The sequence below is a fragment of the Thalassophryne amazonica genome, chromosome 11 (assembly GCF_902500255.1).
Source record: "Thalassophryne amazonica chromosome 11, fThaAma1.1, whole genome shotgun sequence".
In the NCBI taxonomy this organism is placed as follows: domain Eukaryota; kingdom Metazoa; phylum Chordata; class Actinopteri; order Batrachoidiformes; family Batrachoididae; genus Thalassophryne; species Thalassophryne amazonica.
In genome coordinates, this window is record NC_047113.1 from 6714193 (window position 1) to 6741669 (window position 27477).

The 27477-nt window shown below is 38.8% G+C and overlaps 1 protein-coding gene and 1 long non-coding RNA gene across 2 annotated transcripts in view; both read left to right on the forward strand.

The window, feature by feature from the left end:
- Positions 1 to 27477, forward strand: part of LOC117520008 (pro-neuregulin-2, membrane-bound isoform-like) — a 447661-nt gene that overhangs the window by 112564 nt on the left and 307620 nt on the right. The gene's annotated exons all lie outside the window — the stretch shown is intronic.
- Positions 13092 to 27374, forward strand: LOC117520010. The gene is made up of 3 exons (XR_004563506.1): positions 13092 to 13259; positions 22895 to 22899; positions 27363 to 27374. It is a non-coding gene; the product is annotated as an uncharacterized LOC117520010 (long non-coding RNA).

The following is a 27477-nucleotide window of genomic DNA, read 5'->3' on the forward strand; positions in this document are numbered from 1 at the left end:
CCAAAGAACACATCAACTGGCCTAAAGAGAAATGGAGGAATATTTTGTGGACTGATGAGAGTAAAATTGTTCTTTTTGGGTCCAAGGGCCGCAGACAGTTTGTGAGACGACCCCCAAACTCTGAATTCAAGCCACAGTTCACAGTGAAGACAATGAAGCATGGTGGTGAAAGCATCATGATATGGGCATGTTTCTCCTACTATGGTGTTGGGCCTATATATCGCATACCAGGTATCATGGATCAGTTTGGATATGTCAAAATACTTGAAGAGGTCATGTTGCCTTATGCTGAAGAGGACATGCCCTTGAAATGGGTGTTTCAACAAGACAATGACCCCAAGCACACTAGTAAAGGAGCAAAATCATGGTTCCAAACCAACAAAATTAATGCCTTGCAGATATGTAGAAATAATGAAAAACTGTGGTTATACTACTAAATACTAGTTTAGTGATTCACATGATTGCTAAAAAGCAGTTTGAACATAATAGTTTTGAGTTTCTAGCTTCAACAGCAGGTACTACTATTATTGTAAACACCCCCTTTTCTACTTTTTTTTACTAATAGCCCAATTTCATAGCCTTAAGGATGTGCATATCATGAATGCTTGGTCTTGTTGGATTTGTGAGAATCTACTGAATCTACTAGTACCTTGTTTCCCATGTAACAATAAGAAATATACTCAAAACCTGGATTAATCTTTTTACTCACATAGCACTACTATTATTCTGAACACTACTGTATAACCTCTGTCATATATTAGGTAATGCTAGTGAGAAATAAACATTTCTAAAACTGAAAATGCTGTTTTTGGACCCGAAAACCAGCTATAATTAGCTATCTTAGCTAATTATAGGCCAATCTCCAACCTTCCTTTTCTCTCAAAAATTCTTGAAAGGGTAGTTGTAAAACAGCTAACTGATCATCTGCAGAGGAATGGTCTATTTGAAGAGTTTCAGTCAGGTTTTAGAATTCATCATAGTACAGAAACAGCATTAGTGAAGGTTACAAATGATCTTCTTATGGCCTCAGACAGTGGACTCATCTCTGTGCTTGTTCTGTTAGATCTCAGTGCTGCTTTTGATACTGTTGACCATAAAATTTTATTACAGAGATTAGAGCATGCCATAGGTATTAAAGGCACTGCGCTGCGGTGGTTTGAATCATATTTATCTAATAGATTACAATTTGTTCATGTAAATGGGGAATCTTCTTCACAGACTAAGGTTAATTATGGAGTTCCACAAGGTTCTGTGCTAGGACCAATTTTATTCACTTTATACATGCTTCCCTTAGGCAGTATTATTAGACGGCATTGCTTAAATTGTCATTGTTACGCAGATGATACCCAGCTTTATCTATCCATGAAGCCAGAGGACACACACCAATTAGCTAAACTGCAGGATTGTCTTACAGACATAAGGACATGGATGACCTCTAATTTCCTGCTTTTAAACTCAGATAAAACTGAAGTTATTGTACTTGGCCCCACAAATCTTAGAAACATGGTGTCTAACCAGATCCTTACTCTGGATGGCATTACCCTGACCTCTAGTAATACTGTGAGAAATCTTGGAGTCATTTTTGATCAGGATATGTCATTCAAAGTGCATATTAAACAAATATGTAAGACTGCTTTTTTGCATTTACGCAATATCTCTAAAATTAGAAAGGTCTTGTCTCAGAGTGATGCTGAAAAACTAATTCATGCATTTATTTCCTCTAGGCTGGACTATTGTAATTCATTATTATCAGGTTGTCCTAAAAGTTCCCTGAAAAGCCTTCAGTTAATTCAAAATGCTGCAGCTAGAGTACTGACGGGGACTAGAAGGAGAGAGCATATCTCACCCATATTGGCCTCTCTTCATTGGCTTCCTGTTAATTCTAGAATAGAATTTAAAATTCTTCTTCTTACTTATAAGGTTTTGAATAATCAGGTCCCTTCTTATCTTAGGGACCTCATAGTACCATATCACCCCAATAGAGCGCTTCGCTCTCAGATTGCAGGCTTACTTGTAGTTCCTAGGGTTTGTAAGAGTAGAATGGGAGGCAGAGCCTTCAGCTTTCAGGCTCCTCTCCTGTGGAACCAGCTCCCAATTTGGATCAGGGAGACAGACACCCTCTCTACTTTTAAGATTAGGCTTAAAACTTTCCTTTTTGCTAAAGCTTATAGTTAGGGCTGGATCAGGTGACCCTGAACCATCCCTTAGTTATGCTGCTATAGACTTAGACTGCTGGGGGGTTCCCATGATGCACTGAGTGTTTCTTTCTCTTTGCTCTGTATGCATCACTCTGCATTTAATCATTAGTGATTGATCTCTGCTCCCCTCCACAGCATGTCTTTTTCCTGGTTCTCTCCCTCAGCCCCAACCAGTCCCAGCAGAAGACTGCCCCTCCCTGAGCCTGGTTCTGCTGGAGGTTTCTTCCTGTTAAAAGGGAGTTTTTCCTTCCCACTGTCGCCAAGTGCTTGCTCACAGGGGGTCGTTTTGACCTTTGGGGTTTTTACGTAATTATTGTATGGCCTTGCTTACAATATAAAGCACCTTGGGGCAACTGTTTGTTGTGATTTGGCGCTATATAAATAAAATTGAGTTGAGAGTTGAGTTGTTGCCTTTCTACGTGTAGTTTGCATGTTCTCCCTGCATTTGTATGGGTTTCCTCTGGGTGCTCCGGTTTCCATCCACATTTAAAGACATGCAGGTTAGGTGAATTGGAAACTTTGTAATTGTCCAGGTCTCCCTTGCAAAAGAGATCTCAATGGGACTAACCTGGTTAAATTAAAATATAACCTCTTTGTCATATATTATGTAAAAGCTAGAGAGAAATAAACACTTCTAAAAGATGTTATCAAATCCCGCAATATCACGCAGGGGTTCAGATGAGGCTGCGCTGCGCTATTCTTCTGTCATCTCTCAACTCATGTTCCCAAACAATCAACACTTAGACTAAACAAACGCTTTCTGACTAAACCAGTGACAAAACATTTAAAACATGCAACAAACGTGAATATTTCCTTCAAACACCACAACTTGCTTCCAAATGAATGTGCTCCTCCAGTCAATCATTACACAATGGACAACAAAATTCAAAATAAAGCTAACAGTATGAACTAGTGCAGCCTTGACACCATTCTTTTTCCAGACTCTGGCTAAAATCTGAAATAATGTAACTATTACACAAACACAACAAAACAAAACAAAAAACAAACAAACAAACAAATTAAACCTACTAGGAATATATAAGTAATAGCTACTATAAATACGAGCTTTTTTTTGTTAAAAAAAATAGGCACAGTGTGTAGTGTGTGTAGGCACAGTGTTGGAATCAAGCACATCAACACTCTGGTTTTAGGTTATAAATAAACACTGCTCTTTTCTTCTGGGGAAAACCTGGTCTTGTTAGGAGAGACGGCATCCATCCCACTTTGGATGGAGCAGCTCTCATTTCTAGAAATCTGGCCAATTTTCTTAAATCCTCCAAACCGTGACTATCCAGGGTTGGGACCAGGAAGCAGAGTTGTAGTCTTACACACCTCTCTGCAGCTTCTCTCCCCCTGCCATCCCCTCATTACCCCATCCCCGTAGAGACGGTGCCTGCTCCCAGACCACCAATAACCAGTAAAAATCTATTTAAGCATAAAAATTCAAAAAGAAAAAATAATATAGCACCTTCAACTGCACCACAGACTAAAACAGTTAAATGTGGTCTATTAAACATTAGGTCTCTCTCTTCTAAGTCCCTGTTAGTAAATGATATAATAATTGATCAACATATTGATTTATTCTGCCTTACTTAAACCTGGTTACAGCAGGATGAATATGTTAGTTTAAATGAGTCAACACCCCCGAGTCACACTAACTGCCAGAACGCTCGTAGCACGGGCCGAGGCGGAGGATTAGCAGCAATCTTCCATTCCAGCTTATTAATTAATCAAAAACCCAGACAGAGCTTTAATTCATTTGAAAGCTTGACTCTTAGTCTTGTCCATCCAAATTGGAAGTCCCAAAAAACAGTTTTATTTGTTGTTATCTATCGTCCACCTGGTCGTTACTGTGAGTTTCTCTGTGAATTTTCAGACCTTTTGTCTGACTTAGTGCTTAGCTCAGATAAGATCATTATAGTGGGCGATTTTAACATCCACACAGATGCTGAGAATGACAGCCTCAACACTGCATTTAATCTATTATTAGACTGAATTGGCTTTGCTCAAAATGTAAATGAGTCCACCCACCACTTTAATCATATCTTAGATCTTGTTCTGACTTATGGTATGGAAATTGAAGACTTAACAGTATTCCCTGAAACCCCCTTCTGTCTGATCATTTCTTAATAACATTTACATTTACTCTGATGGACTACCCAGCAGTGGGGAATAAGTTTCATTACACTAGAAGTCTTTCAGAAAGCGCTGTAACTAGGTTTAAGGATATGATTTCTTCTTTATGTTCTCTAATGCCATATACCAACACAGTGCAGAGTAGCTACCTAAACTCTGTAAGTGAGATAGAGTATCTCGTCAATAGTTTTACATCCTCATTGAAGACAACTTTGGATGCTGTAGCTCCTCTGAAAAAGAGAGCTTTAAATCAGAAGTGCCTGACTCCGTGGTATAACTCACAAACTCGCAGCTTAAAGCAGATAACCCGTAAGTTGGAGAGGAAATGGCGTCTCACTAATTTAGAAGATCTTCACTTAGCCTGGAAAAAGAGTCTGTTGCTCTATAAAAAAGCACTCCGTAAAGCTAGGACATCTTACTACTCATCACTAATTGAAGAAAATAAGAACAACCCCAGGTTTCAGCACTGTAGCCAGGCTGGCAAAGAGTCAGAGCTCTATTGAGCCGAGTATTCCTTTAACTTTAACTAGTAATGACTTCATGACTTTCTTTGCTAATAAAATTTTAACTATTAGAGAAAAAATTACTCATAACCATCCCAAAGATGTATCGTTATCTTTGGCTGCTTTCAGTGATGCCGGTATTTGGTTAGACTCTCTCTCCGATTGTTCTATCTGAGTTATTTTCATTAGTTACTTCCTCCAAACCATCAACATGTCTATTAGACCCCATTCCTACCAGGCTGCTCAAGGAAGTCCTACCATTAATTAATGCTTCGATCTTAAATATGATCAATCTATCTTTATTAGTTGGCTATGTACCACAGGCTTTTAAGGTGGCAGTAATTAAACCATTACTTAAAAAGCCATCACTTGACCCAGCTATCTTAGCTAATTATAGGCCAATCTCCAACCTTCCTTTTCTCTCAAAAATTCTTGAAAGGGTAGTTGTAAAACAGCTAACTGATCATCTGCAGAGGAATGGTCTATTTGAAGAGTTTCAGTCAGGTTTTAGAATTCATCATAGTACAGAAACACCATTAGTGAAGGTTACAAATGATCTTCTTATGGCCTCAGACAGTGGACTCATCTCTGTGCTTGTTCTGTTAGACCTCAGTGCTGCTTTTGATACTGTTGACCATAAAATTTTATTACAGAGATTAGAGCATGCCATAAGTATTAAAGGCACTGCGCTGCGGTGGTTTGAATCATATTTATCTAGTTAAGTAAGTCCCTTCGGCTGCTCCCTTGTTTGCACTCGGGGTCGCCACAGCAAATCCAAGGTGGACCTGCATGTTGATTTGGCACAGGTTTTACGCCGGATGCCCTTCCTGACGCAACTCCACATTACATGGAGAAATGTGGCAGGGGTGGGATTTGAACCCAGAACCTTCCGAACTGAAACCAAGCGCATTAACCACTTGGCCACCACAATTTGTTCATGTAAATGGGGAATCTTCTTCACAGACTAAGGTTAATTATGGAGTTCCACAAGGTTCTCTGCTAGGACCAATTTTATTCACTTTATACATGTTTCCCTTAGGCAGTATTATTAGACGGCATTGCTTAAATTTTCATTGTTACGCAGATGATACCCAGCTTTATCTATCCATGAAGCCATAGGACACACACCAATTAGCTAAACTGCAGGATTGTCTTACCGACATAAAGACATGGATGACCTCTAATTTTCTGCTTTTAAACTCAGATAAAACTGAAGTTATTGTACTTGGCCCCACAAATCTTAGAAACATGGTGTCTAACCAGATCCTTACTCTGGATGGCATTACCCTGACCTCTAGTAATACTGTGAGAAATCTTGGAGTCATTTTTGATCAGGATATGTCATTCAATGCGCATATTAAACAAATATGTAGGACTGGTTTTTTGCATTTGTGCAGTATCTCTAAAATTAGAAAGGTCTTGTCTCAGAGTGATGCTGAAAAACTAATTCATGCATTTATTTCTTCTAGGCTGGACTATTGTAATTCATTATTATCAGGTTGTCCTAAAAGTTCCCTGAAAAGCCTTCAGTTAATTCAAAATGCTGCAGCTAGAGTGCTAACAGGGACTAGAAGGAGAGAGCATATCTCACCCATATTTGGCCTCTCTTCATTGGCTTCCTGTTAATTCTAGAATAGAATTTAAAATTCTTCTTCTTACTTATAAGGTTTTGAATAATCAGGTCCCATCTTATCTTAGGGACCTCATAGTACCATATCACCCCAATAGAGCGCTTCGCTCTCAGACTGCAGGCTTACTTGTAGTTCCTAGGGTTTGTAAGAGTAGAATGGGAGGCAGAGCCTTCAGCTTTCAGGCTCCTCTCCTGTGGAACCAGCTCCCAATTCAGATCAGGGAGACAGACACCCTCTCTACTTTTAAGATTAGGCTTAAAACTTTCCTTTTTGCTAAAGCTTATAGTTAGGGCTGGATCAGGTGACCCTGAACCATCCCTTAGTTATGCTGCTATAGACTTAGACTGCTGGGGGGTTCCCATGATGCACTGTTTCTTTCTCTTTTTGCTCTGTATGCACCACTCTGCATTTAATCATTAGTGATTGATCTCTGCTCCCCTCCACAGCATGTCTTTTTCCTGGTTCTCTCCCTCAGCCCCAACCAGTCCCAGCAGAAGACTGCCCCTCCCTGAGCCTGGTTCTGCTGGAGGTTTCTTCCTGTTAAAAGGGAGTTTTTCCTTCCCACTGTTGCCAAGTGCTTGCTCACAGGGGGTCGTTTTGACCGTTGGGGTTTTTCCGTAATTATTGTATGGCTTTGCCTTACAATATAAAGCGCCTTGGGGCAACTGTTTGTTGTGATTTGGCGCTATATAAATAAAATTTTTTGATTTTGATTTGATTTTTCAGTGTTGTATGATTGTGATAAAATGATCAAACCTGTGATGTTTCTTTAGTGTTATTTATTGTACATTTTGATTATTGTTTCACTTTCTGTATTCTAAAGTAAGTCCCTTCAGCTTCTCCCTTGCTTTTACTTGGGGTTGCCACAGAATCTGCCTGTTGATTTGGTTTTACCTCAGATGCCCTTTCTGATGTGACTCCACATTGCATGGAGAATGGGCATGGGTGGGCTTTGAACTGGGAACCTTCTGCACTGGAAACAAGTGCACTAACCACTTGGCCACCACATGACATTATTCCACACACTCCTGTACAGTAGGTGGCAGTATGTGCCTCTAAACGTGGCTTTCAATCCACTAATAAATGCGAGGAAGAAGAATTCTATTTTTGTTATTAACCCTCGGGGGCCGACGCCATCATATATGATGGCTGAGACCAAGCTTTACTAAATTATAAATAACTTTTGAATGATATGAGATAGAAACTTTGTTTTTTTACTTAAAAGTTAACTCCACGGACGTTTGAGCCAGCCATTGGCCATCTTTGTACTCCTCATAGAAGCTGTGTGATGACATGCGCAATGTGAGTGTCCAATTGGTATTGGTTCACCTTCACATGGTTTTCCAAAATCCAATCGTAGGGCAGATTTACCTCACATGAAAAGCCAAAGATCATTTTTAGGAGTGATGTGTTACTAGTTGGCCTGTTTGAATAGCCCACTGGGTGCTCCAATGAGTACATACTATTAGTACATACTCAGTGCACCCTGTGCCATTATGCACAGCGATCAGTGAAAGCAGGAGCACACGGAGAGCCTCTGATGACAATCTCACGTGCTCATACAAAGAGTGTGTAACTATCAGGATTGCTCCACTAGTTTGCATGTGAATGTTACTGGATAACTCTGTTGCTTTCTCTGCGTAAATCACTGTTTACCATATCAATGGACAACAAAACTCATAGACCATTTTGTATATATTGTTCAAAATGTGCATTTGTTTTTATTGTTTGAACCTTTTTGTTGTACAGTCTTTCACACAACACCTCAAATTAACTTTATAAAGTTTGAAAACAGTTATTTATTATAGTTTGCTGTGTGTTTTGAATAAATGTGTGTGGAAAATTATTTTTCGCTTTATTTTTCCTTGCCTATTTTTTATTGTAAACCTTTATTACACTTATAAAACACAACAAAAACATATATATTCTGAAAGCACATGTTGTCCTAAAAAAAGAGACATAAAACTTGATTGTGGGATGCAGGGAGAGCTGTTAACAGCAATAATAAAACATTTATGCCAGGCGAGTGAACTGTCCAAAAAATGCCCTCGGACCCCAGAGGGTTAATTGATAAGTGTTCAGCATTTATTCAGACTGTGGCTGATTGAAGATTGTTTGGCAGTTTCTCCTTTCTTCTAAAAGAGTAGACATGATGTTGGAAACCATACTGAATACTCGCGAGATATTATCAAGACCAAAACAATCATGGTAGCAAAGATGAAGCCTTGAAGATACATACCTGAAAGAAACTGGTTCGCACTTGACAGTGGCACAAAATTTCAATTTGAAAATCCCTAATCTGGAAGGAAGGCTATTATTAAAAAATAATACATTGCTTGGCAGAGTTTGTTGGCAATCAGACATCTGTACTACACAAATTATATGTAGGATTCAGTCCATCTGTTCAAAGTGTTCAACATGTTCTTGTCCAGATCACACTGTATATGTAGCTTCCCTAGTGATGTACTGGGGAGAAAAAGCCTCCTTGCATACCGTATCCAACCTTAACATTCATCAGGGCCCTCAAGCTCTTACTCTCACCTGTACACCACTTTGATCCATGCTTGCAATGCATAGGTGGGACCAGAGGTGGTTAATCCCAGTTTCAGTGAATAAAATTCCTACCATGTATTGCTTCTAACTGTACACTTAAAACAGGTGATTTCACTGATTAGTTCATCTACCTGCCTGAAGAGTTGAACTAATTAGAATCAGCTGGTTTAGTGGGTCAATAGAACAAATATGTGGCTGGAATTTTTCTCGCTGAAGCTGTGATTACCTACTGTACCTCCGGGTGGCACTTTTTATAGGTGGACACAGAGTGAATGCAGATTGAAGATTTGTGTGGAGTTTCATACAAGTGTACAACAGCTGTTTTTCTTTTCTTTTTTTTAAACATAAATGTGTGACCCTAATGAAACAGTATGAACGTTCGACTGATGGCTTATGCTGTGTTGAGAAAGTGATGATGAAAACCAAGTGGATCTCAGTTTTGTGAACCAGGTCAAAGCAATTGGGAAAAACTGTAATGTGGTTTTGTTATGAATAACCATGTTTTGTATCAAGTTAAAAGCTGTCATTTTTCTTTAGATTGCCAATGAATGTAATTTTATAACCAGCAAGTTAAAAGTATTTAACAGAACTTTGAATTGAAGTTGGTGTCACATGTATTGCCATAGCTGGAACGTAAATCTGTCTGAACACTGAAGCCAAGACTGACTGTAGTACCTCAAATGGCCTTTTGAGGGGTTTTGGAAAAGTGAGCACCGATCTAGCAAATCTTCACTTGAGCTTTCACAAGACCCGTACAATTTGCATGTGCAGCAGTGAAGGTCTCCATGAGCAGTCTGTGACCTTCTACTGTGCTGAACACACACGTGACGTGCATGTCTCACACATGGTTTTGCCATTTTTTTTCACCCGTAGACTGCCCATCGCAGCATGTTTGGCGAGTTGTGGGGGAGGCTTTAGCTGGGTGATGATGGCCTGTTGTAACTTCTATCATTCAACAGCTAATGCCCCCACCCCCTTTGATTTTTCTTCAACCTTATTTTCCCCTTTTCTCTGTCTTGTATCCTCTCTCCCTATCTTTCTCTTTCCTGCGCCCTCCCTGGTTACCATGGTGACAGCTGTGCGCTGCAGAAATCACACTGATTGGAGAATGAGATAGGAGCTTCTCTCTTATACATGAGCAGACACACACACACAAAGGCACACTAACACACATGAACACAAGCACTCGTTGCAGGATCCTCAGTTAAAGTTCTGCTCAGATGTTGATACATGTGACTCAGCCACATCTTCAAGTCTTTGTGCTTGAAGACGTTGAATAGTAAGGAAGGAGAAAAGGACCTGTACCTATTGGCCAGACAAAGGGACAGAGCTGGAAGGGATGTACAGCAGGTTAGTGTGGCAAAAGATGCAGATGGTAATGTGCTGACAAGTGAGGAGAGTGTGTTGAAAAGGTGGAGGGAATATTTTGAGGAGCTGATGAATGAAAAAAATGAGCGAGAGAGAAAAGGCTTGATGATGTGGAGAGAGTAAATCAGGAAGTGCAAGAGATGAGTAAGGATGAAGTGAGGGAAGCCATGAAGAGGGGAAAGGAAGTTGGTCCAGATGACATTCCAGTGGAGGCATGGAAATGTCTAGGAGAGATGGCAGTGGAGTTTCTAACCAGATTGTTTAATAAAATCTTGGAAAGTGAGGGGATGCCTGAGGAGTAGAGATGAAGTGTGGTGGTTTCTATTTTTAAGAACACGGGCAATGTGCAAAACTGCAGTAACTACAGAGCCATAAAGTTGATCAGCCACAGCATTCAGTTATGAGAGAGTAGTAGAAGCTAGGCTTAGAAAACACGTGATGGTCTGTAAGCAGCAATATGGTTTCATGCCAGGAAAGAGAACTACGATGCAATGTTTGTTCTGAGAATACTGATGGATAAGTATAGAGAAGGCCAGAAAGAGTTACATTGTGTGTTTGTGGACTTAGTAAAAGCTTATGATAGGGTGCCAAGAGAAGAGCTGTGTATTGTATAAGGAAGTCTGGAGTGTCAGAGAAGTATGTGAGGGTAGTATGGGACATGTACAACCCCTGGCAAAAAGTATGGAATCACCAGCCTCGGAGGATGTTCATTCAGTTGTTTAATTTTGTAGAAAAAAAGCAGATCACAGACATGACACAAAACTAAAGTCATTTCAAATGGCAACTTTCTGGCTTTAAGAAACACTATAAGAAATCAAGAAAAAAAGATTGTGGCAGTCAGTAACGGTTACTTTTTTAGACCAAGCTGAGGAAAAAAAATATGGAATCACTCAATTCTGAGGAAAAAATTATGGAATCACCCTGTAAATTTTCATCCCCAAAACTAACACCTGCATCATATCAGATCTGCTCGTTAGTCTGCATCTAAAAAGGAGTGAACACACCTTGGAGAGCTGTTGCACCAAGTGGGCTGACATGAATCATGGCTCCAACACGAGAGATGTCAATTGAAACAAAGGAGAGAATTATCAAACTCTTAAAAGAGAGTAAATCATCACGCAATGTTGCAAAAGATGTTGGTTGTTCACAGTCAGCTGTGTCTAAACTCTGGACCAAATACAAACAACATGGGAAGGTTATTAAAGGCAAACATACTGGTAGACCAAGGAAGACATCAAAGCGTCAAGACAGAAAACTTAAAGCAATATGTGTCAAAAATCGAAAAATGTACAACAAAACAAATGAGGAACGAATGGGAGGAAACTGGAGTCAACGTCTGTGACCGAACTGTAAGAAACCGCCTAAAGGAAATGGGATTTACATACAGAAAATCTAAACGAAAGGCATCATTAACACCTAAACAGAAAAAAACAAGGTTACAATAGGCTAAGGAAAAGCAATTGTGGACTGTGGATGACTGGATGAAAGTCATATTCAGTGATGAATCTCGAATCTGCATTGGGCAAGGTGATGATGCTGGAACTTTTGTTTGGTGCCTTTCCAATGACATTTATAAAGATGACTGCCTGAAGAGAACATGTAAATTTCCACAGTCATTGATGATATGGGGCTGCATGTCAGGTAAAGGCACTGGGGAGATGGCTGTCATTACATCATCAATAAATGCACAAGTTTATGTTGATATTTTGGACAATTGAAAGGATGTTTGGGGATGATGAAATCATTTTTCAAGATGATAATGCATCTTGCCATAGAGCAAAAACTGCAAAAACATTCCTTGCAAAAAGACACATAGGGGCTTGATTTCTTATAGTGTTTCTTAAAGCCAGAAAGTTGCCATTTGAAATGACTTTAGTTTTGTGTCATGTCTGTGATCTGCTTTTTTTCTACAAAATTAAACAACTGAATGAACATCCTCCGAGGCCGGTGATTCCATAATTTTTGCCAGGGGTTGTACAAGGATAGTATGACAGCGGTGAGACATACAGTAAGAATGACACACTCATTCAAGGTGGAGGTGGGATTACACCAAGAATCAGCTCTGAGTTCTTTCTTGTTTGCAGTGTTGATGGACGGTTTGACAGATGTTTGCAGATGACATTGTGATCTGTAGTGAGAGTAGAGAGAAAGTTGAGTCTAGTCTGAAGAGGTGGAGATATGCTTTGGAGAGAAGGGGAATGAAAGTCAGTAGAAGCAAGACTGAGTACATGTGTTTGAATTGGAGGGAGCCCAGTGGAATAGTGCAGTTACTAGGAGTAGAAGTGGTGAAAGTAGATGAGTTTAAATATTTAGGGTCAACATCCAAAGTAATGGAAAGTGTGGTCGAGGGGTGAATAAGAGAGTGCAGGCAGGGTGGAGTGGGTGGAGAAAGGTGGCAGGAGTGATTTTTGACCAAAGAATATCAGCAAGAGTGAAAGGGAAAGTTTACAAGACAGTAGTGAGTCCAGCTGTATTGTACGGCTTAGAGACGCTGGCACGAACAAAAAGACAGGAGACGGAGCTGGAGGTGGCAGAGCTGAAGATAATACTGGACAGAATTAGGAATGAACATATCAGAGGGACAGCTCAGGTGGGAAGGGTTGGAGACAAAGTCAGAGAGGCGCGATTAAGATGGTTTGGACATGTGCAGAGGAGGGACCCAGGGTATATAGGGAGAAGGATGCTGAGGATGGAGCCACCAGGCAGGAGGAGAAGAGGGAGGCTAAAGAGGAGTTTTATGGATGTGCTGAGGGAGGACATGCAGGTGGTTGGTGTGACAGAGGAAGATACAGAGGACAGGGTGAGATGGAATCGATTGAACTGCGGTGGTTCCCCCTAACGGGAGCAAGCGAAAGAGGAAGAAGATGAATGTGCTACGTACATACTTCTTTCCTTGTTGTCAGCTGACAGACACACACACGTTCACAGCCCACGTGTGCAGACATGTTACCAGCACACGCCTTCCTGGGGTTCCGTACTTGTCTGCGAACAGGCCTAATTGATTTGCCATCCACATCGATCTCTGTTATTGACTTATGCTTAGCAAGAAATTAGATACATTTTTGTTGATGCCTGCTTTGCTGGACACACATGTGCATGCACACGTGGAGGGGTGGGGGTGTGAAGCGCGAACATCAGCTGACCTTGAAAGAAACACCCCTTGATGGACAGCTGGTGGGAGCAGTGGTCATCTGTGATTGGCTGGTGCAGCAGGCCGGTCACTGTCTTTTGGATAGATGCCGTTGCCCATTTCCTGCCCCCCCCCCGGTGCTCTCACTAAGGATTTCTTCCATCATTCAGTGATCCAGGAGGCCTGGTTCAGCAACTTGCAGTCTGCCTGTATGCAGTCACACATATCCATCAGTGCAGACAATAAAAGTGCATTTGAACATCTGTGCATGTCATGTGCGTGTACACATCCTGTGCACTCACAGTGCTGTGGAACACCTCTGTCGCTCCAGAATTAGACTTGTTATGGCTTGCTCAGTGCCTGTGGTGTGTGGGTTGTGTGAATCTATTCTAATTATGTTCATGCACATGGATTTCAGTGTCTTTCTCTCTGCTGTCTTCTAATGCACAACTGCTCTTTTTTTTTGTCTGCAGCAACAGCAATTCAGCATCAAGCTAAAAGACTAAATAAAACCTAAAATCAATTTAAAAGTTTCTCAGTTTCACGAACAATATTCTTTTCTGTTGTCAATATTTTAAAGAAGCAGCGCTGCTTGAAAGAGATTTGAATGGACTCACACGATTATTAGCGGACACAGATTGTCTCCATTTATTTGCTAATAATTTCACAGGTTAAAATGATATTTAGAAAAGCAACACTAGAATGATGCAAACATCCATTCTGTAGCTATTACATTTTGTACTGGTGCAGTCATGAACCAGGTTTTAAATTTGATAATAATAATCTGACATGAGTTGTTGAATCATCCTTGTTCTTGGCCCCTGAGTCTTCTGGAAAGTTATGAGATGAATTTAGTGAATTTATTTCATAATTATTGGTACACACTGATAAGGTTGTGATAGTGGGTTCAGAGTCTTCCTGCTACTATTGGATAAACCCAGGTTCCATCAACTGGCACAGGGTCTTGATATATGCTGGGGTGTAGATGTTTCCACCATCCTCTTAAACCAGCACATTCTAATAATTTCATTGAAAAATTTTTGTTGCTTACTTGTTGCATGAATAATGACACTGTTTTCTCATCACCGTGATGGACTGGACCCACTACCTTGAGAGAACGTACCCTTAGGCTACCTGAGGTGTGTGGACCACTTTCTGGTCAGTTATCACTTCTACTTTGCGTCCTCAGTGAAGATAGGATATCTGTTATTGTGAGTGGCACAATTTCTTGACTGAGTATGAAAATGTTCTGTGTTCTGCCAAGGCAAAGTAATAATCTGAATTAAGAAATAACAATAAGCACAGTCCTGGCTAAAGGTATTAGAGTCGTCAGTCAATTCAATCAATCAATTACTTGTTCAAGTTTCACTTCTTATGGCTTCATGGATTTTTTTTTTTTGGTAATAAAGTAGAGGATATTTGTAATAAAATTCCTCAGCTTTCCTAAACCATGACAGAAACCCTGTTTGAAAAGTCAAGTGGCATCTCTGACTTGAAACCATCATTGTTTTGATACTGTTTTGTTACAGAATTTGTCTAATATTGTAATTGTCTTGTACGTGTCTTTTGGATCCTCTGCCAACCAGTCTGGTTAAAGATTTACGGTTAACTGTGGGACTCTTTGCTGAAAAGTGTTCCTGCTTACTCCAAGGCTGCTGTGAAGAAATCCAGTTTGGATCCGGCATTGCTGAAAAAATTATAGACCGATTTCCAATTTGACTGTTTTAAAAACCAAAAATTGGAAAAAGTGGTTGCAATGTAACTTCTTGCATATTTGGCAGACAGTGATCTGTTTGAGCCTTTGCAGTTGGTGTTTAGGACCAGTGATGGGCACAGTTGCGCTAATCTTCTAAACGCTAATTAGCAAAGCTGACGTTTTCATCAGCGGATTAGCTTTTCAGTTAACTTTGGAAACCATCAGCAGACCACATAGCTTTGGCTAAATTTAGTTCCACTAACTTTCAGTCTGCCAACATTTTTTTTTTTTTTTTTTTGCTGGTAAAGTGAATAAATTTTAATGATTAAAAATGTTTGTAAACCCTAAAATCATACGTGTTTAGTTCCTGTCTGTTGTGTGTCTGCAACTCAGGCTGGTGTTCTGTTGAGATGAGCTCCCGTAGTGTGTCTGCTTTAAAGACAGCGTGTACATGCAAATCTTTACTTTTTTAAAGTGAAAAGACACTTATTGCTGTATTTTCATGGAAAGACAAAAATTACGTGGGTTTTCTTCAGTGAGGAAGCTCAATGCGATGCAAGAGGTGTAGATTTTACCAGTTGCATTGAACGCAACACGGTGAGGTGTTCCTGTATTTATAAATATAATGCAGAGATAAACTGTGACTATTATACGACGGCGTTTTAGGCCCCATTGAATTGTTTTTTTTAAAACTTCAAGAATAAAGTCGTAATATTACGAGAAAAAACTCATAATTGTGAAAGAGAAAAAAAGCTTGATTCCAGAAATGAAACATTGTCAGCACACATTGACAGCCTCCATGACTCCTCTCTGTTGCTCCGCATCCACGTCAAACTTCGATAAAACAGTTTTGCTTGTTCATAAACCCAAGTTTGAGGCACTGTTTAGTTAACTACTTCTAAGGCTGTTCCCCCCCCCCCCAAAAAAAATCTAAGGCTGCTTCCATATGGTAGCGTTAGCGTACGTTAGCTGTGGTGATGTGTGTTGACTGGGAAACTTGTTTTTTCTCATAAAAATACAACTTTTATTCTCAAAAAATTACGACTTTATTCTTGTAATATTACGACTTTATTCTCATAATATTACAACTTTATTCTCAAAGTCTAAAACGCCGTTGTACTATTAATATTGTGATTTACTGCTTTTTATAGACAGTTACTGCCTTTGTGATTTTATTATTTATTTATTTAGATTTCGTGCATTTGTTTTGTTTGTCAGCGCAGCGCCGTTAACGGTTTATAAATATAGCGATACACTGTGACTTCTAATACTGTGATTTACTGCTTTTGATAATGAAGATGACCTTGTTTGGGGTTTTATTTTTATGTATTTAGTTTTCGTGGATTTGTTTTGTGTTTGTCAATGCAGTTCTGTTAGTGGTTTATAAATATATAATATAGAGATAAACTGTGACTTCTAATACTGCGATTTACTGCTTTTGATGAAGATGATGACCGTGTTTGGGGTTTTATTTTTTATTTATTTATTTTTCGTGGATTTGTTTTGTGTTTGTCAATGCAGTTCTGTTAGTGGTTTATAAATTTATAATATAGAGATAAACTGTGACTTCTAATACTGCGATTTACTGCTTTTGATGAAGATGATGACCGTGTTTGGGGTTTTATTTTTATTTATTTATTTTTCGTGGATTTGTTTTGTGTTTGTCAATGCAGTTCTGTTAGTGGTTTATAAATATATAATATAGAGATAAACTGTGACTTCTAATACTGCGATTTACTGCTTTTGATGAAGATGATGACCGTGTTTGGGGTTTATTTTTTATTTATTTATTTTTCGTGGATTTGTTTTGTGTTTGTCAATGCAGTTCTGTTAGTGGTTTATAAATTTATAATATAGAGATAAACTGTGACTTCTAATACTGCGATTTACTGCTTTTGATGAAGATGATGACCGTGTTTGGGGTTTTATTTTTTATTTATTTATTTTTCGTGGATTTGTTTTGTGTTTGTCAATGCAGTTCTGTTAGTGGTTTATAAATATATAATATAGAGATAAACTGTGACTTCTAATACTGCGATTTACTGCTTTTGATGAAGATGATGACCGTGTTTGGGGTTTTATTTTTTATTTATTTATTTTTCGTGGATTTGTTTTGTGTTTGTCAATGCAGTTCTGTTAGTGGTTTATAAATATATAATATAGAGATAAACTGTGACTTCAAATACTGCGATTTACTGCTTTTGATGAAGATGATGACCATGTTTGGGGTTTTATTTTTTATTTATTTATTTTTCGTGGATTTGTTTTGTGTTTGTCAATGCAGTTCTGTTAGTGGTTTATAAATATATAATATAGAGATAAACTGTGACTTCTAATACTGCGATTTACTGCTTTTGATGAAGATGATGACCGTGTTTGGGGTTTTATTTTTTATTTATTTATTTTTCGTGGATTTGTTTTGTGTTTGTCAATGCAGTTCTGTTAGTGGTTTATAAATTTATAATATAGAGATAAACTGTGACTTCTAATACTGCGATTTACTGCTTTTGATGAAGATGATGACCGTGTTTGGGGTTTTATTTTTTATTTATTTATTTTTCGTGGATTTGTTTTGTGTTTGTCAATGCAGTTCTGTTAGTGGTTTATAAATATATAATATAGAGATAAACTGTGACTTCTAATACTGCGATTTACTGCTTTTGATGAAGATGATGACCGTGTTTGGGGTTTTATTTTTTATTTATTTATTTTTCGTGGATTTGTTTTGTGTTTGTCAATGCAGTTCTGTTAGTGGTTTATAAATATATAATATAGAGATAAACTGTGACTTCTAATACTGCGATTTACTGCTTTTGATGAAGATGATGACCATGTTTGGGGTTTTATTTTTTATTTATTTATTTTTCGTGGATTTGTTTTGTGTTTGTCAATGCAGTTCTGTTAGTGGTTTATAAATATATAATATAGAGATAAACTGTGACTTCTAATACTGCGATTTACTGCTTTTGATGAAGATGATGACCGTGTTTGGGGTTTTATTTTTTATTTATTTATTTTTGTGTGTTTGTTTTGTGTTTGTGATCCTGCACCTCCAGCAGCCGCTGTGGTGCTTAAACTGGAAACTGGCTTATCAGTACCAGACAGATGTCCCAGCGACTGAGTCATTACTAAAAGTTAGCAGTTAGTGGTAACTTCTGCCAAATTTTTTAGCAGTTTATCGGTTTAGTGTTATAGAAGCTAACTTTTCAGTTAGCAGATTAATGGTTATCGGAGCTAACCTTTCGGTTAGAGAGTGCATCAGACCAGAGTGCCCTCTATAGTACGGGCAGAGCTTGAAGCTGATGGAGAATTTTCATCAATTTCCCTGATGGAAGTCACTGAGGTAGTCAAACAACTCCACCATGGAAAGCCCCGGGGGTTGATGAGATCCGTCCAGAAATGCTGAAGGCTCTGGGTGTGGAGGGATTGTCTTGGATGAGACGGCTCTTCAACATTGTGCTGATGTCTGGGACAGTGCCTAAGGAGTGGCAAACTGGGGTGGTGGTCCCAAAATTTAAAAAGGGGGACCAGAGAGTGTGTGCCAATTACAGGGGCATCACACTACAGCCCGGCCGATATGGGTTTTTTGAGGCCGATAACGATATTTAGATGGAAAAAAATGCAGACAATCGATAAATCGGCTGATTTGCCGATAGCCGATAAATCAGCCGATATTATTATTATTATTTTTTTTTTTCAATAAATAAAATGTTCTTTTTTGGACCCTTAACAAAAAAGGTACAAGCTAAAAGCTGAAGCTTTGTCCTCATATTGATTAACTTTATAACAGAGAAGAATTTTCAAGTTCAAAAAATGCAATCAAGAATTAAACCTTTGTGAAATTAGCAAATACATATCCTTAAAAAGAGTTGTGAAATACATCTGATCTTGTACCTCTTGTTGCTGCAACTTAGATATAGGTTATATTACAGGTAGAAAAACTTTTTCAGTTGCAGACAAGTAATTGTGAGAGGAAAGAAACACAAACACTAAGGAAACATTTTCACAAGACTCCTTTATTTTTCTATTCTGCAACTTTCAAGAACAAAAATACTTTCAACCTTAGTGCAAGCAGAGGTTGGTTTTAGTGCTGGTAGAACATTTTAACAAGAAAACATGGACCCTGATATAACATGTGAGGAAACTATCATATAACAGTAAAATAAGATTCTTTTCACAAGACCCTGTAGTATGTTTGTGCAATTTTCAAGAACAGTAACAAAGAACTGTCCAGTACAAAAAAAAAAAAAAAAAAAATCTGTGCAAAGTTGCATTAATCTCTAAGGAAACCATAAATAACATTACCAAAAAAAAAAAAAAACCTCAACTCTACAAAAGTTATTAAACAAATTTTGAAACATTCATCCTTCATTCTTGGTCCCTTTGGTGGAAATCAAAAAACTATTTTTATTATCTTTGTTATGAGTAGTTTTTATTTTATATTTTATTCTTTTACTTATGGTTTTAATTAGGTATTTGAATTTTTTTTTAATTTATTTTAATTTTTTATGTTGAACTGTTCTGTGTGAGGCACCTTGAGACGGCTTTTGTTGTAATTTGGGGCTTTATAAGCTGATTACATTGAAATTGAACAACATTGTATTGAGTCTTAAAGTAAATAAATATGAAATTGGTTACTGGATCCTTAAACTCTGGACATAATAAACTCTACATGGTGGATCCTTGATCTCTGGACATAAACAGAAATAAAATCTTAGTTTTTGTCAAAAGCATTTCCTTTCAGACATTATTAGTGGCATGAATGTCTTTCCATCCAGCTGAGCTTTACAGCTCATAGACATCTAATTTTGGGAGGAAAAACGTTTTAGCCGTTTGTAGTTTATTGTCTGTATTGCAACATTTGCAAGAGGTGTCATTTTATTTAAAGCGGCAATTTGTTTTGAAGTTATTAATTCCGACCAGACTCTGTTTCAGCATAGAGCCGCGCAGCGTTTGAATCTGTGACAAAGGAACGGAGGACGATTCTCGTTGTTGACTGCAAGTAACACCTGAAACAATTGATAATTTAAGGGAGGAGTTATCAAGTCAGAATTGGTCAGATGTTTTTGTTGATGATGTTGACAGGTCATATGATGCTTTCATTTCCATTTTTTCCAGTTTGTATAATAAACACTGTCCATTTGTTGAGAAAATATATAGAAATCAATATAGCAACAAACCATGGATAACTAAGGGACTTCAGAGGGCATGTAAAAAGAAAAACGTACTATATAAACAATTCATAAAACTACGAACTAAGGAAGCTGAAAGTAAGTATAAAACATATAAGAATAAGTTAATCAATATCATGAGACTCAGTAAAAAACATATTATAATGAGTTACTTGTCAAAAATAGAAATAACATCAAAAACACATGGAACATATTAAATGAAATAGTAAAAAAAGAATAGAGTAACTAGAGATTATCCTTCATTTTTTCAGAGTAACAACTACATCACGATTGATAATGACGAGTCTATTGCTGAACACTTTAATGAATACTTCGTTAATGTGGGTAAAAATCTTGCCAGTAAGATTGACTCATCAACTAATAACTTCTGGGTAAATAATTCAACGTTTAACAAATCTGTTTCAATGTTCATTGGTGGTACTCATGAAAGGGAAATACTTGATCTGGTTCATGGTTCAAAAAGTAAGAAATCGACTGATTTTAATAATTTGGATATGGCTTTATTAAAAAAGTTATTGATTGTATAGTAAAACCGTTCAATTATATTTGCAATATGTCACTAAGTACTGGTAAATTTCCTTCTCAAATGAAAATAGCCAAAGTAATTCCTCTGTTTAAAACTGGTGACAAACACACATTTCTAATTATAGACCTATATCACTCCTGCCACAATTTTCCAAAATTTTGGAAAAAATATTTGCTAAAAGATTAAATGATTATTTACTGAAGCATAACATCATTTGTGAAGAACAATATGGATTCAGAAGGTCTCGAACTACATCACATGCTTTGATGGACTTTGTGGAAAGTATAGCAACTGCAATTGATAATAAACAATACACAATAGGTGTTTGTTTTTTTTATTTACAGAAAGCGTTTGACACAATTAACCATGGAATACTATTAAGTAAACTGCAGAAATATGGAATCAGAGGTCTGGCATATGAATGGATAGCTAGTTATTTACAAGGCAGATTTCAGTATGTTCAATTCAATAATACAAATTCTGAACTCAGGGATGTCACATGTGGGGTGCCGCAGGGCTCAGTGCTGGGTCCTTTGTTGTTTATAATCTATATAAATGATATAAGTTGGGTGTCGAGTTCACTGAGATGTGTCCTTTTTGCGGATGATACAACTGTGTTCTGTAGCGGTGAAAATCTTGAACAGCTTCTGGACATAGTGAAATTTAAGGTTTGGTTTGACGCTAATAAGTTGTCACTCAACCTTGGGAAAACTAAATGTATTATATTTGGAAATAAACAGGCACCCAAATGTAAAAATGTAACTATAAACAATAAGGAAATTGAGTTAGTAACAGAGAATACATTTTTAGGCGTTATAATTGATAATAAACTTAGCTGGAAACCACATATAAATTATGTGAAATCAAAATTGTCAAAAACTATAGCCATTTTGTATAAAGCCAAAGACCTACTGCCGCAAGAAGGGTTACTTACTTTATATCATTCTCTGATGGTACCATATATGACATATTGTGTTGAGTCATGGGGAAACACTTACAAATCAAATACCAATCCAATATTCCTTTTGCAAAAACGAGCCATACGAATCATCTGCAATAAACAATATTGTGAACCAACTCATTCTCTATTTGTGTCTTTAAATTTATTAAAATTCATTGATTTGGTCGATTACATTACAATTCAAACTTTATTTCGAGCGAAAAACCAAGCCTTACCGAGACATGTACAGAGTCTGTTCCGATTGAGGGAATCCAGATATAGTTTAAGAGGTTGTGCAATTTTTATGAAACCACCAGTAAGAACAAATGTAAAGGGTTTTTGTGTGTCTGTGGTTGGGGTGAGGAAATGAAACAAATGTTCAACAGAGGTTAGAATGAGTAGTACCTTAGTGAGATTTAAGAAACTACCCAAAAAGAACATTATGTCTAAGTATCATAAAGAAGCAAATATAATTTGATTTATATGGAATGTTCAATTTATAAGTGGGACTTATTGTATATTTGAATGTGTGGGTATGTACAAGGTCTATTAGAAAAGTATCCGACCTTATTATTTTTTTCAAAAACCATATGGATTTGAATCACGTGTGATTACATCAGACATGCTTGAACCCTCGTGGGCATGCGAGAGTTTTTTCACGCCTGTCGGTTACGTCATTCGCCTGTGGGCAGTCTTTGAGTGAGGAGTCGCCCACCCGCTCGTCGATTTTTTTCATTGTTTAGGAATGGCTCAGAGACTGTTGCTTTGTTTGATAAAATTTTTTTCAAAACTGTAAGGCACAACTGAGTGGACACCATTCAATAAAGTCAGCTGGTTTTCGGTAAAAATTTTAACGGCTGATGAGAGATTTTGGTCTGGTAGTGTCGCTTTAAGGACGGTCCACGGCGCCTGACGGCGATCTGCGCTTCGAGGCGGCAGCGTCTCGCCGTTTCAAGTTGAAAACTTCCACATTTCAGGCTCTGTTGACGCAGTAAGTCGTCAGAGAACAGAGAACTTTCAGAAGAAGTCGGCATGAGGAGTTTATTCGGACATTCCATTGTTAACGGTCATTTTGTAATGAAAGAACGTGCGGGCAGAGTCGCATGTCGGGCTGGACCCGACCGCGGGGGGTCGCGGCAGGAAAAACACCTCCATTGGAAATCTTAACGGGCAAGTTGGAACATGCCCAAGCTGTTAAACAATTTCTCAGTTACTCACTTGTTGAAAGCCATTAAAAGCCGCCTGAATTCTACAAATGGTTTTCAACACGGAGGTGTTTTTCCTGTCGCGGCGCACACAGATTTGCCGAGTCGTCACGGAAACGACTCGGCGAATTTGCGCGTACGTCTTTCATTAAAAAAATGTCCTTAAACAGTGGAATGTCCGCATAAATTCCTCATGCCGGCCTCTTCTGAATCTTCTCTGTTCTCTCACGATGTCCTGGGTGAATTAAGCCTTAAATTAGGATGATTTCAGCTCGAAACAGGCCGACGACAGCGCCTGGAAGCGCTGCAGGACGTCCCGCTCCGTGGGAAGTCCTTACACCGACAGAAACACCCCATAATCTCTCATCAGCCGTTAAACTTTTCCCTTAAAACCAGCTTAATTTCTCGAATAGTGTCCACTCGGATATTCCTCACAGGTCCAGAAAAAATTTTGATAAAGCAGCGCGCGCCGTCTCGAGCAGCGTGTGAAACAAAGGAATTCAGCCGAGAGGGCGGGACCACATCTCACTCAAGGCCTGCCCACAGGGAAATGACATCACCGACACGCGTGAAAAAACTCACGCATGCGCACGAGGGTTCAAGCATGATTGGTGTAATCGCATGTCATTCAAATCCATATAGTTAAAAAAAAAAAATAAAAGGGTCGGTTTATTATCTGAGAGACCTCGTATATGCGTATGTAGATATATAGATATGGGTAGGTGTATATGTATATGTATATAAGTGACTGTGTATATGTATGTATATATTTGTTTGTAAAGTATATACGTATGTATATAGGTATATGTGGCACAGCCCAAGCAGAGGGTCACCCCCAAGAGCCTGGTCTGCTTGAGGTTTCTTCCTTATAGGGAGTTTTTCCTCACCACAGTTGCCTAGTGCTTGCTCTGGGGGTTGGTAAGGTTAGTCCTTACTGGCGTAAAGTGCCTTGATTCGACTTTCTTATGATCTGGTACTATATAAATATAATTATAAGTGAATAGTATATTGATGTGTATGTCTGTCTGTCGACATGTAGTAGTGAATTTATATTTATGTAAATATGACTGATTAGAATTGTTGGACTTGTACTAGCAGGGGTGGGCGCTAATAAGCTTTGCTTCAGCCCACACCCTTTGGGCCTAACTAGTTTTGTCTGTGTTTGTTTGTGGAATTGTTCATTTTTTTCTATTTGAATATTTTGTGTGCCGAATTAAAAAAACGTTGTCACTTTGTCACTTTTGTCACTTTGTCACAAGACAAGAGTCCCAGTTAATGACTTTAATACACACAAAAATGACTCATGATATTTTAATGGCTTTGAGAGGGGTTAAGAAGCGGACTTGCCGCTTCTGAAGAGCAGCGAATCAAAGAGCCACGAGCCGTTGAATCGAAGCATTGCTTCAGTGATTCACGCTTCAAACTGGAGTCGCGCTGCAGAAACGGTTGATTACACGGTCCAAAATAAGCATAATGGTCCAAAATTATATCGTAACGGGCCGTAACGCAAGGCGAACGGCAGTAATTCCCAGAATCCTTCCGGACGACCAGTGAATCTGAATGTTCCAACCTCTTAGCAGTAAACGAAAGTTTTTCATGCTAGAAATAAGACCTACACAACGTGGGCTTAATAAAAAGTGTGACCGATGCAATGAAGCACATTTGACACATTACTGCATAAACTGAGTTAATCAAACTGAGTTGAACTGAAACGGGAGAAATGTGGGGTGAATGTAATCGCAAAGTTATTACAAACAACATCCTTATAAACTTATTTGTATGCTTTTGTCAGCCGATCAGTGCAGTGTGACGGCGAACTATGGGGGCGGTGATGAACACATTTAAGCAAGGGCTTATGCATCTCTCAGTTGAATGGAGTTAGAGCTCCATCTACTGGACAAACAGTGCAAGTACATTTTACATTGCCGACACAAACATTATTTCAGTAGCTGTTCTATTTATGAGAAATTATCAGTGTTCTATCGGCAAAATTTCGGCCAATGGTGAGTACTTTGAAAAGGGCTTATATCGGCCGGCCGATATATCGGTCGGGCTCTACATCACACTACTCAGTCTCCCTGGTAAAGTCTACTCCAGGGTGCAGGAAAGGAGGGTTCAGCTGATAGATTGAACCATCTTGAGAACCAGGGATGGTTCTCAAGATGGTTCAATCACAGGATATCGAGGCATAGCTGATGGAGAAGTGTTTCCAGTTTAGTTGGCTCACGGTCTCATCACTACTTTTACAGATGATGTGGTCCTGTTGACTTCATTGGCCAGTGACCTCCAGCACTCACTGGCTCGGTTTCCAGCTGAGTGTGAAGCGGCAGGGATGAGGATCAGTACCTCTAAATCTGAGGCCATGGTTCTCAGCAGGAAACCAATGGATTGCCTACTCCGGGTAGGGAATGCGGTCTTGCTCCAAGTGAAGGAGTTCAAGTACCCCGGGGTCTTGTTCACGAGTGAGGGGACAATGGAGCGTGAGATTGGCTGGAGAATCAGCACAGCAGGGGCGGTGTTGCATTTGTTCTACCCTATTGTTGTGACGAAAAGGGAGCTGAGCCAAAAGGCGAAGCTCTCGATCTACTTCAAATGCGCCACAAATGTTTTGAACATGAGCAAAACATTTGGAGCGGCCGCATGGCCGTGCCCGACTGTTTAGACTGCTCTGAGAATGCTGCCTGATGTTTCTGAATGCGTCTCAACACTTCCAGAATGTGGATCAAATTTTCATTTGGAGGGGATTCAGGTTCATTCGGCCTCTAGTGTGACGAGGGTATAAAGTTTTAAGTTGTCTTGTCCACAGATACAATAAACAGTGAACTGCAGTGAAAACATTGTATCGCTGAAGCATGTAGTTCTTCAAGTAGGTGAGTGTAAGATGTTATTTTATGCTCACCTGAGTTTTCCCCCTAGCTGGATCTTTGCGAGGTTTTTTTTTTTGGTAATTACTCTAGTAAAATGAAAGTCTGTGCTATGATGCAGGATGAGAATATCAGTTGAATTACATATTTAAAAAAAAATCTCTTCAACACCTTCACATCCCATATACTGTAGGTGCTAATGTGTTTCTGAAGAGACCTTCTTGCATTGTTCTGTCATGATTTTTTTTTTTTTTTATGACTGTCATTAAAGTTAAGGTTCCAAAACTTGAAAATGTGATTTACACTAAAATTTTAGTTATGTAGGAACGATGAACAAAAACCAAAAGGCTCAGGCAGGCCATACAGCAGTGTTCAGAATAATAGTAGTGCTATGTGACTAAAAAGATTAATCCAGGTTTTGAGTATATTTCTTATTGTTACATGGGAAACAAGGTACCAGTAGATTCAATAGATTCTCACAAATCCAACAAGACCAAGCATTCATGATATGCACACTCTTAAGGCTATGAAATTGGGCTATTAGTAAAAAAGTAGAAAAGGGGGTGTTCACAATAATAGTAGTGTGACATTCAGTCAGTGAGTTTGTCAATTTTGTGGAACAAACAGGTGTGAATCAGGTGTCCCCTATGTAAGGATGAAGCCAGTACCTGTTGAACATGCTTTTCTCTTTGAAAGCCTGAGGAAAATGGGACGTTCAAGACATTGTTCAGAAGAATCAATCAATTTTATTTATATAGCGCCAAATCACAACAAACAGTTGCTCCAAGGCACTTTATATTGTAAGGCAAAGCCATACAATAATTACGGAAAAAACCCAACGGTCAAAACGACCCCCTGTGAGCAAGCACTTGGCGACAGTGAGAAGGAAAAACTCCCTTTTAACAGGAAGAAACCTCCAGCAGAACCAGGCTCAGGGAGGGGCAGTCTTCTGCTGTGACTGGTTGGGGCTGAGGGAGAGAACCAGGAAAAAGACATGCTGTGGAGGGGAGCAGAGATCAATCACTAACGATTAAATGCAGAGTGGTGCATACAGAGAAAAAAGAGAAAGAAACACTCAGTGCATCATGGGAACCCCCCAGCAGTCTAAGTCTATAGCAGCATAACTAAGGGATGGTTCAGGGTCACCTGATCCAACCCTAACTATAAGCTTTAGCAAAAAGGAAAGTTTTAAGCCTAATCTTAAAAGTAGAGAGGGTGTCTGTCTCCCTGATCTGAATTGGGAGCTGGTTCCACAGGAGAGGAGCCTGAAAGCTGAAGGCTCTGCCTCCCATTCTACTCTTACAAACCCTAGGAACTACAAGTAAGCCTGCAGTCTGAGAGCGAAGCGCTCTATTGGGGTGATATGGTACTATGAGGTCCCTAAGATAAGATGGGACCTGATTATTCAAAACGTTATAAGTAAGAAGAAGAATTTTAAATTCTATTCTAGAATTAACAGGAAGCCAATGAAGAGAGGCCAATATGGGTGAGATATGCTCTCTCCTTCTAGTCCCCGTCAGTACTCTAGCTGCAGC